General features: G+C 35.6%; 1 long non-coding RNA gene across 1 annotated transcript; it reads left to right on the top strand.

Annotated features, from left to right (window-relative positions):
* The first annotated feature begins 295 nt into the window (after positions 1-295).
* LOC145684744 (uncharacterized) lies at positions 296-10,096 on the top strand. Its single transcript, XR_014131381.1, has 3 exons — positions 296-538; positions 6,629-6,807; positions 9,600-10,096. It is a non-coding gene; the product is annotated as an uncharacterized LOC145684744 (long non-coding RNA).
* The last annotated feature ends 408 nt before the right edge of the window (positions 10,097-10,504 follow it).

Raw genomic sequence — 10,504 nt, 5'->3', positions numbered from 1 at the left:
TTGTTCTGTAACTTAAATGAAATATTTTCATGCAATATTTTAGAATTACGTATTTCCAGACTATTTTATCGAATGTTGAATAAATTCTCTCGCGAGAATATCGTAGTAGCATTATCACCAATCATTATACTAATTATAGCAGCATCAAAGAAATATATTTGTTAAAAATTAGAAATTTATGATAGGCCTATCCTATGTGACATACCATAGACATCTGAGATTGCAAATTAGCATCGCTACATCGCCCGTCATTTGTTTATCAAAAGTACCAGCATTCCTTGCGCGCTATGTTGAATTTGAGCTGTATCATTGATCTGTGGCTGTATTCAGGCAGAGATAAATAAAATAAAATAAACCAGTATATTCAATCATGTTGAAGAAGATATCTTTATATAGAAAAAATAATATTTAAAACGATGATTATGTGTATTGCTTGTAATATTCCTTCAACTGAAGAAATATATTGGAACTTATGGAAATAATCAGCTGAATTTAACTACCAAACACACTTATAGCCTAAAAGAAGACTTGGAAGTCGGTAAGTATAACGGTTACATAAAATAATTTAGTTTTATTGTTTGTACAAGTACAAGTGGATATAGTATACATGAAGCTGCATCAGTTCCCGAAGGAGCAGGACGCTCATACTTTTAGGGATTATTCATTGAGTATGTACGAACTTATAAAGGGGGTAACAAAGCGACTTTTATTTACTTATCGACTGATACGAAAATAAAAAAGAACGTACCTGTACTTTATATCTGCATGTGTAGTGCCCTTGTACTTTATCTATGTGTGTGTATGTGGAGGGGGGATTTAACGCATGTCTTGTGCACATGGATACTTCTTACTATTGCACTACGTAGAAAATTTATGGTATTTCATGTAGAAGTGATAATAGAACACAGAAGAAACGTAGATCAGGGGGTTCTTATGTATACTATTGCCGTACAAGTTTATGTTTACAAATTTATAAAGGCATGTGGGATGCAAGATTTCTACTTTTTATCTCTATACATAAAATAACGTGCAGGTTTACTTTCGGCTCACCATTCGAAATAATTGCTGAAAAATAGATTCTTTTAAGAATTTTTTTTTATTGTCTCTTAAATGATTCGCGCTAGGCGATTTGAAATACGTCAGATGGCATAGATGAAATTCAGAGGGACCGTCGGAAGAAATTGTTGAAAAATTACAGTTATTCTTTTATGATTTGAGTATATATATATACGGGGCCGGATGTATGATGTAAAAACTACAGTGCAAAAAGTACAAATCAGCCTGTACTACGTGGCCACTAAAAAGCACCAATAGGCAGGGTTCTAGAACACAGGTTTCTCTTCCCATTTATCTGTAATAAAGACAGAAATCAACATGCCCTGCGGGGCTCTAACCCGCCTTCACTTGCTAACGCTCGCTCGGCAATACTATGTGAATTAAATATTTTACTTAGGTACTGAAAAAAATCTATTAACCTATATGGGGGACCTGTGTTCTAGAACCTTCTCGCACCAATACTATCTGAGTCAGAGCATACGAGGGGTGCTTCCAAAGGGAAAAGATGCGGGCAAGTCAGTGACTTTAGGCAAGGCAAAGACAATAACCAATTCATGTGAACGTGTTACAGCAGTTACAGTTCCCAAGAGGGAAAGACAGAAAACAACGTTCCCTGCGGGGCTCTAATCCGCCTTCACTCGTTGACGCTCGCTCGGCAATACTATGTACTGACATAATATCACTGCCTTGCCCAAAGAGGCGTACATTACCATTTTTATGACAGGTTATAATAATTCTGCGTGCAGTTTTACTTCTGGCGTGCCACTCGAAATCAGTGTTTCTTTCAGAAGTAATGTTGCGGGCGGCATTGCTCATGCTATTTTAATTATTATTATAAACGTATTGTTTTTATACTGCTCGAAATACTTAGTGGAATATAATTCTTTCGCTACTTTCCTTCTTGTTGTCTATTTAATGATTTCCGCCAGGCGACGTATAAATTTTTCACTTGGCATAGATAAAATTCAAGGGGGCCATCAGAATTAATTGTCGAAAAATTACAATTCCTTTACGATTTGTGTATTTATATTGATTCCTGTGGATAAGAAGTTCAGTACAAAAAATACAAACCAATCTGTGTTAGAGGACTACTAAAAAGCACGAATGCCATCTAACCGAGTCAGGGAGGGTGAAGGCTTGTGGCCCAAGGGGGTGCTTCCGAAGGGAGCAGGCGCGTACATTTCTGTTTTGATGACGGGTTAATTGCGCGTATATTACCATTTTAATGACGTATTTACGATTTTTTTCAGGTGAGAGGGGCTTGGCTAACTTTCTTCTGCAAGATAATTCATTTATTTTAGTATAGTAAGTACAATTTCAAGGGGCTTAAGCCCGGAAGCCCCCCTTAAATACACCACTGGGTTATAATAATTCTGGGGTTCACTCGAGCAGACGTTTACACCGAGAACAAATTTTATAGTTAAAATGTAATGTGAAATATTTTTTGTGAAGGAGTGAGAGTGTGAATGTTAGTTATTTCTGTCATTGCACAGCTTATTGAAATGGATTTTGAATGCAAATAGGGTAGAAGTAAGCTCCGGGAATTTGCGGTTTATACGTCAGTTGTGGACATCTGCGATGGTCGTAATGTGAACATTTTTTTTTTTTAAGAATTGTGTAATAAAGAGAGAAGGATTATAAAGTTTGTGCAGAGTCATGATATGGTGAAGCGCGTAAAATCAACTGCGCAAAGTATGGAAAAGATTTATTCAAAAAGAAAAATTCAGAACAGAGGCAATAACTCTATATACACTATTTTCTGTCGTAAAGGTAAGAAAAAAAGGCGGTGTAACAATCGTGCACTAGCTGTGAAAGTTTTTTTTAAGGGTCGAAATTATGTGTTTTTGAAGATAAGAATAATTACAAATATTGTAAATGTTTTTCCACCATCCTCGGTTATGCGTACCCCCCTCCCTTGTCGCTGATGTGCCTGCTCGCTACGCTGTCGCTCGGCCCCCTGCCGTGCTTCTGCGCTGACTCAGATAGCATTCGTGCTTTTTTACTGGTCACTTGATACAACTTAGAATGGAAGAAATACGGCGGATACGCGGAAAGGGGTGAAAAACATTTTAATAAGATGGCCACATCTCCGAATCCCTTAAGCTTAGAAACTTGATGCTTTGTATTTAGGCTCCTCATTCAAAATAATTTGTATGTGTTTCACTGATTTTTGATATTTTAGTAAAAATTTGAAGAAAAGAGGGACAAAGGAAAAAAAAGTTTTGGTTTGAAGGTTAGAAACATAAACTTCTAATTTAAAATAATTAGATAAGTAATTAAGCTTTCTTATTTAAATATATGTCCTAGAAGGGAAGAAGAAAGTCGATGGAGGGAGAATGGAGGTGGTAAAATTTATAAAATGAAATGAAAATGCAATTTTTCAGTTTAACGTCCCACGATTATGTCTATAAGGCTAAGGGAGATGGGTGGTAAAAATTAGTAGACACGTATCCGAGAGTTTTTGAAAATTCAGTATATTAGTGTGAAAGAGGCTCAATTGTTGGTCTGACAGTGAAGCGAGTACGTTTAGAACTAGTTGAAACGTTTAGAAAGTACGTAGTTCATCTCTGCTGCATGCGGTCCTTGGTTCGATCCCAGCTAGCACCAAGCGGGCTTCGTGGAGACAGGGTTGGCTGGTTTAAACCAAGGTGGTGTAAACCAGGGTTTAAACCAGCTGTTTTTTTTTCAAAAAAACCAACTGGTTTAAACCAAAAAACGAAAAATGTTCGTAAAAGTGTAAGTGTTTGTAAAATCTTGATGAACACACGTTTGTGGGTTATCACGTTTCACTTCCATATATTATTCGTATTATATTCAGACCTAAATTCCCCATTCATTACTCAAAAAGATTATACTACAAAAGCAACTTTTTTTTATAAGTTTATAAATGTTTGTTTTGTGATTCTTTTGTAGTAGTTGTTATTGCTATGTAATTGCAATCAAAGAAAAATTCTAAATATTTTTTCGTTTCAGTATTTACTATTGATAAAATACATAGAAATATCGTACTTTGTATGTGTGTGGGGGGGGGGTCATACAGACCCCACGAGAGACATTTAGTGAAATGAGAAGTATCTTTGGTATCTATTTATGTATAAATGAGTCTGAGCCAAAGTGAACTCAAGTAATTCGTATCTTTAATCACTTTTCTTACTGATATGCAAATTAAGTCGTTGTATTTCTTTAATTTGGACCAATAAAAGTCGTTGTTAACTAACTTGAACTAAGTTAGATCTGTACTCCGTAGTACTTTAAAATTGTCCATATGTAATTCTGTATAATGGTTTCACTTGTGCAACTGTTTATCCGATTGTCCTTCTGAAATGACTCTTGACAGTTATATTAAGAAGCATGTAAACATCAGTACAACGTTATTTTTATCAGGATTCCTTCGTGAGTGAGTCGGCAGACGTATCGCATTTATGGCCAATTAGTCCTGGTTCCGAGCTCAAATGGAGGACAATTTCTCTCAGATGTAACTCGAGAAGCGGTTTTTATTCCGCTTTAAGCTTATGTGACCCCTTCCAGCATAACCCGGTTGTTGCATAATAACAAAAAGGCGAAACAAACTTATTTCTGTCCATAGATGAATATATGGAGCAAATTATTTAAACCAAAAAACCTTGTTTAAACCAAAAAAAACGTTTTTTTTTTTTGTATTTTTAAATAAAAACCATGGTTTTTGCCAACCCTGGTGGTAGACAAACCGTATGCATGTGTTTTCTAGGGGCTGTCCCGTTTCCTCCTACTTACTTTATTCCACTATTTCAATTATTTCTCATCATCAGCGTCTCACTTACCCTGGATCCATAAACATGGGACGTTAAGCTAAATGTTTCATCTTAATTTCCATGTACAAGTACCTGCTTCTTGAGTTATACATAATATTTTCAATCTGTGAACAATGCTAAACTAGTGTATTAATATAGGTTGCTGGCGTTATAGTGCCTACAATTCTCCGCAGAGTTTGATATTTATGAATTCTGATAGAACAACTTTGTGTAGGCTTTGCTTTGGAAGTAATTTGGAAATACGTGACTTGTTAAACAATGCATGCTGGAAGGATCTCTCATCCATGTTCGCGAATAGTTCGTTTTCTGCATTACTATTCCCTGAATACAGCGTGGGTGTAAAGTCAGTTATTATTTCTAACAATGAATATTTCTAAAACTAAACAACCTATCACAGTTTTATTTTCATCGAATACATTATTAGAGTGAACTATTTGGTTATTAAGTTACATTTCAACGTATGCACCCGCATTTTCCACAACTTCTAAAATGTTAACAGTATCACACGCCAGCTAAGCTGAAACTAGTTTCTAGGATAATCTAGATTAAAAATAGGTGTTGACTTTACAACCACCGTGTATATTCTGAAACTGTTAAATTATTCCTCGTCTTCCTGTAGATTTCGTAATATTTTTTATAGATACGTTGCTTTCATCAATTTCTAATTTACAACGGCAAGGTTGGCTGGTTTAAACAGCTGTTTTTTTTTTCTAAAAAAAAAACACGTTTAAACCAAAAAAGAAAAAAAGAACGAAAAATGCTTTAAATCGTGTGAACTTCATGGTGACGTCTGCACATATCACACTATCTGCATTACGTTTATCTACTTTTCACCTTTTAATCAAGGTTCGCCGTGTTCAATTCTCGGTCGAACCACAACCCATCTTTCAAGTGTAAACCAAGTAGCGATTCGAGGTGTCCCTTTAAGCGAAAGTCTTCTCCGTGATAACTTGGGTATTTCATAAGGATGTTATGCCTAAACATACGAAACGAAACCAAATTGTATATTTCTACTTGCTGAATGCCTGTTGTTTTATAAAGAAGCCAAGATTGCTTAAATATATTGATAGAAATTGGCAAAATGTATCAACTGCTTACGTAGCTTCCAACATCAGCTTGGATTCGACTTTGTTTTAATTTTGTTGAATGTTATCTTCATAACAAATTTGTCATTTAATATGATACGTTGACCTTAAAATTTTACATACAAATACATTTAAACTAATAATAGGATTTTCCCAATGGCTAAGGCGGGAGTTTCCCAATTTATATGTAATTCTGTATAATTTTTTTACTTCTGTAACTAATTTTTTTGTCCTGAAATGACTCTTGACAATTATATTAACAATCTCATTTGTGACCAATTAGTCCCGGTTTCGTGTCGAAATGGACAATTTCTCTTGGATATAAGCCGAGAAGCGGTTTGGATTCCCTTTCAGCATAACCTTATTGTTGCATAATACAACCAAGAGAAACAAACTAATTTCTGTCCATATCTAATATAAATACATAGAGTAAATTATTTAAACAAAAAAAACTGTTTTTTTCAATAAAACCCATGGTTTTTGCCAACCCTGTACAACTGCTTGAAAATTAGTATCTAACTTTTCTTTTATTGGAAAAATAAAACGTCAGTGCAAATATTAATTTTTGAGGATGCGCCAATTGCAACTGACTCGGTTACACTGTCGTCTAAAATCAATGTAATTTGTTTAAGGGCATCAGTTGTATGCTCTAAATTTCCATTATTACTTGAGTGCTTAATGTGTATTTCATTACAGGTCTAAGAAATGAAAATCTGGGAGGTCACAGCTTCGAAGCCATCACAAGAAACATCATGAAACAGACAAGTGCAATACCTGAGCAATTTAGTTGACTCGGTGCAAAAGGATGTGCCGGTGCAAAAGGCACGGTGCACGATGCAAAAGGCTTTCCTCGTTAATCACTAACGCAATAATAGGTAAGAAACTCTCCCTTCTGTTCTTTAATCTCATTTTCAGAGTGGAAAATAAAAAAAATATAGAAGTTGTCGTTTGAATAGGGATACACTATGTTTAAAATATTGTAAAAAAAATCTGGTGCCCTTTTTATTTCCTTCGCTTTAAATACTTACTATTGTGCCATGAATACTTCTCAGAATCATCTTCCTGTAAACTTTATTTCTCAAAAGCATATACCGCAACATTTAAAAGGCTTTGGAAATCCTTATTTTAGCAAAATGTGCAATTTTGCTGTCCTCAAGTGACACGTTACATTTAAGTGTCCGTGGAAGAGAGAGCTGAATATGTATAAAATATAGTTCATCCTTTTACTGAATTGTTCTATCATGTTGGTAGTTTTCTTGAGCATTTCATGATTACTTCCTACATTATCAAAATTATTCATTTCTATGAGGCAAAGTAATATGTAAGGCCTGCTCCGTGGCAAAGAAATCGAGCAAGGTAGCGGTCATCAAAGCCTAATTTAGCATATCTCGTACTTCCACCGTCAAAAATTCAACTTAAAAGACTGAAAATTGCGCTTCGTAGCGTGGATATTCGCTGTTTTGAAAAAAATGGCCGCCATTTTGATATTTTACGTTGGTATGCCGCTAAAATCTATACAGAAAATTTAGTGTCTCGTGCTTGTACTGTGACAATTTTAACTTAAAACGCCGAAAGTTGTACCCTGTAGTGTGTGTGGTAGAGGCAGACAGACGAGTTCAGTTGATTTTGTGTTTAACGGCTCTTTCAGCAGCGAGGCTATATGAGACGGGAGCTACTGATTAACGTGGAATACGAACCACATGAGCTCCCTCCGGGAAGCAAACCAGGGTCCCACATCGAAGACGCGTACACTAACCGCATAGCCATGAAGGAGCTCGGCAGACAAACGAACAAATGTAGATCAAGTCATCCAGAAGCCTGACTGACGTTCGCCAAATATGAATACCAAAAGGGGTCTATTAATTTAAAACAAAGATACAATTCATATTGTATGAAATAAATAAATGTTTTAAAATGTCTTATATGAAATTAGCGTAAATAAACCTGCCATATTTTCTCCATGAGAATACGGGAAACCTCAGATCCTCCCCTTCTCAACATTGCAACACAATGCAATGAGCTGTAGCTCTGGTTATAAAGAAAAGTATAATGGGCCGCGGTGGCTCAGTGGGAAGAGCGTTCACCTCTGGTGCATGGGATCCCTAGTTCGATCCCAGCTCGCGCCAAGTGAGCTTTGTGGTGGACAAACACCTTGTGCGTGGGTTTTCTCGGGATTCTTCAGTTTCCTCCCACTTTCTTCATTCCGCCATTTCATTCATTTCTCATCATCACCGTCACCTTGAGCATAGCAGGCATAACCGCGAGACTAAAACTAAAAATTTCATTTTATTTTATTTATTTTATTTTATTTTTTCAAGAATATAATAGGTAAAAGTTCACTAAGCAGCATCTGCTTTTCTCTGTTCCTACCCTGCAATTAATTGTACAGACTGAAGATGCCTAAAAACTTAAGATGTGCTATAAAAATGCTTTACAGGAAAACAATATGCAAATCATTTAAATCAATGGTACAATCTATCTTCAATATTCTTCGCGCGTTTAGCAATACTTATTTACATGGCTGTATTTGCCAAAATTACGTTCGTCTCAGTTTAATTTGATGAAAAGCGGATTTTTTTCCTTGTGTCGTGTGTAATTGTCAGGACCAGATTTACATTTTTCTAAGACCTGGACCAAAGCACAATTCTGTGCCCCTAGCCTCTGAAAAAGATTATAATTCTTGTTAACTTATCTAATGTGTTGCTGGAGAAAAGGTTAGCCAACTTCCCTGTGTTTGTAAATGTGGAAACACTTTTTTTTTTTTAATGTTCCAGAGAGTATCCGAGTTTCCATCAAGTTCAATGGAAAAAGGAGCATAGCAAATTTCGCTCGCTATCGAGTCGAACAGGGTGGTGTAATAACTTCCTCGAAACTGTTACATGCAACAGCGTACTGTTCATTCACTAATTACAGGATTCCCAGCCAATGTCAGAATTTTTTCTTTTTCACTTTTCGAATAAGCTGATAATGATAGCAGAAATGAACGGAGTTTAAACACGGGACATTTCTCTGTCCCGACTAAATTTACGGGGACGCGAGACTTTCCCGTATTTTACGGGACGTATGGCAGGCTTAAGCGTAAAGTAAATAGTTTTATTGTTGAATATTCATTTCCGATCCTTCAGCGTTGAATTCGGGAATTTTCCGAGCACTTCTTTCACGGGAACTAGTACGGAAATTTGAACTTAGCACTTGAAATAGTAAGCGTCAGTGGCGGATCCAGGGGGCGCCCCCCAGAAGAAGAAACTTTCTTATTTTATATATAAAAATAAAATCCATCCCAGAAAGCCTCTACTTTGCCCACGGAAAGTCTAAAATCTGATAAAAATCACTTACAATATGATCATTTTAGTTGTACCAATAATATACGAACAAATAGATCAAAAACCCAGGTGGGTTTTAAAGTGGTTTTTTTCGGGTGGTTCCAACCCGAAAAAAACCCACCGAGTTTTTCGGGCTGGGCCCACTTGGGCAAACCCTGTCTTCCTTGCCCTTTACATTTTCTTCAGGATGTTACTTTTGTAACACATTTTTGTCTTTACAAGCTGCTGTAGGTCCTACACAAACATTTTAAATATTTTTGTAAGTTTAAGATGTAATAATTGATCTCTAATCATTCCCTGCTTTTATTATGTTATTAAACACTGCCTATTATTTTTATTTTCAGAAACTGCAACACGAGAGAAACGTAACTAACGATGAGATCGCGTAGATTATTGGGATTTGGATTCAACATGCCATACAGAGACGAACAAGAAAATCAGTTAAGAATTCAGCTGCAGTTCCACAGAACTTGAACTGACAATTCGCAGCGTCGAAATTAGAGTTAGTTGTGGTAATCAAAAGTGAGATTATACAGAAGCAAATATGTATTCAGCAATTGGATATTTCTTGAAAGTAGCAAAAAAGTGACATTTCGTGAAAAGATCTATTCCCCATGCGCCGTAGAATTGTAGAACATATTTTCAGCAACATACATAAATATTGTTGTTGTTGATTTTTATTGAATTAGCGTGTCAGTGACATAATTTTCTAGAACAAGTTTTTACAAGTTAAAATGTGAATTTCTGATATTTGAGAAGATTGTTCTTAATGTATAGAAACAAATAATACGAGCAGCATGAAGATTCTGCTGAAGAGAATTTAAATAAATAAAGCCAGAATAGTGTACATTTATATTTTTATTTAACTACTAACCGATATAAACTGATATATATATATATTTATTATAGTGGACAGTGTAAATTATAACTACATAATGTTAGCTTGCTCTCATAATTTTATTTTATTTTATTTTATTTATTTTTTTTTTTTTTAATACTCAAAATCTTATTTATGCACAGAATGTTTCTGGGTGTTCCACTGCTACTACTGGTATGTGGCCACGCCGTGTATGTATGTTGGGGTGTCTTATGTCATATTGCGAGGTTCAGACTGAAAGGTAGAGTCTTCACAATCGTCGCGTGCCAGTTTTCAAAGCGGCTATATTGGATTTATAATTTTTAAGATAGGAAAAGGATTGCCAACAATTGTTTCTTGAATTGGATGTCTAAACTTCAATCTATTTCGTAT

Source organism: Thermobia domestica, chromosome 5 (assembly GCF_964235325.1).
Source record: "Thermobia domestica chromosome 5, izTheDome1.hap1.1, whole genome shotgun sequence".
Taxonomy (NCBI): domain Eukaryota; kingdom Metazoa; phylum Arthropoda; class Insecta; order Zygentoma; family Lepismatidae; genus Thermobia; species Thermobia domestica.
Note: the sequence above shows the minus strand (reverse complement) of the source record. Positions and strands in the feature narration are given on the sequence as shown.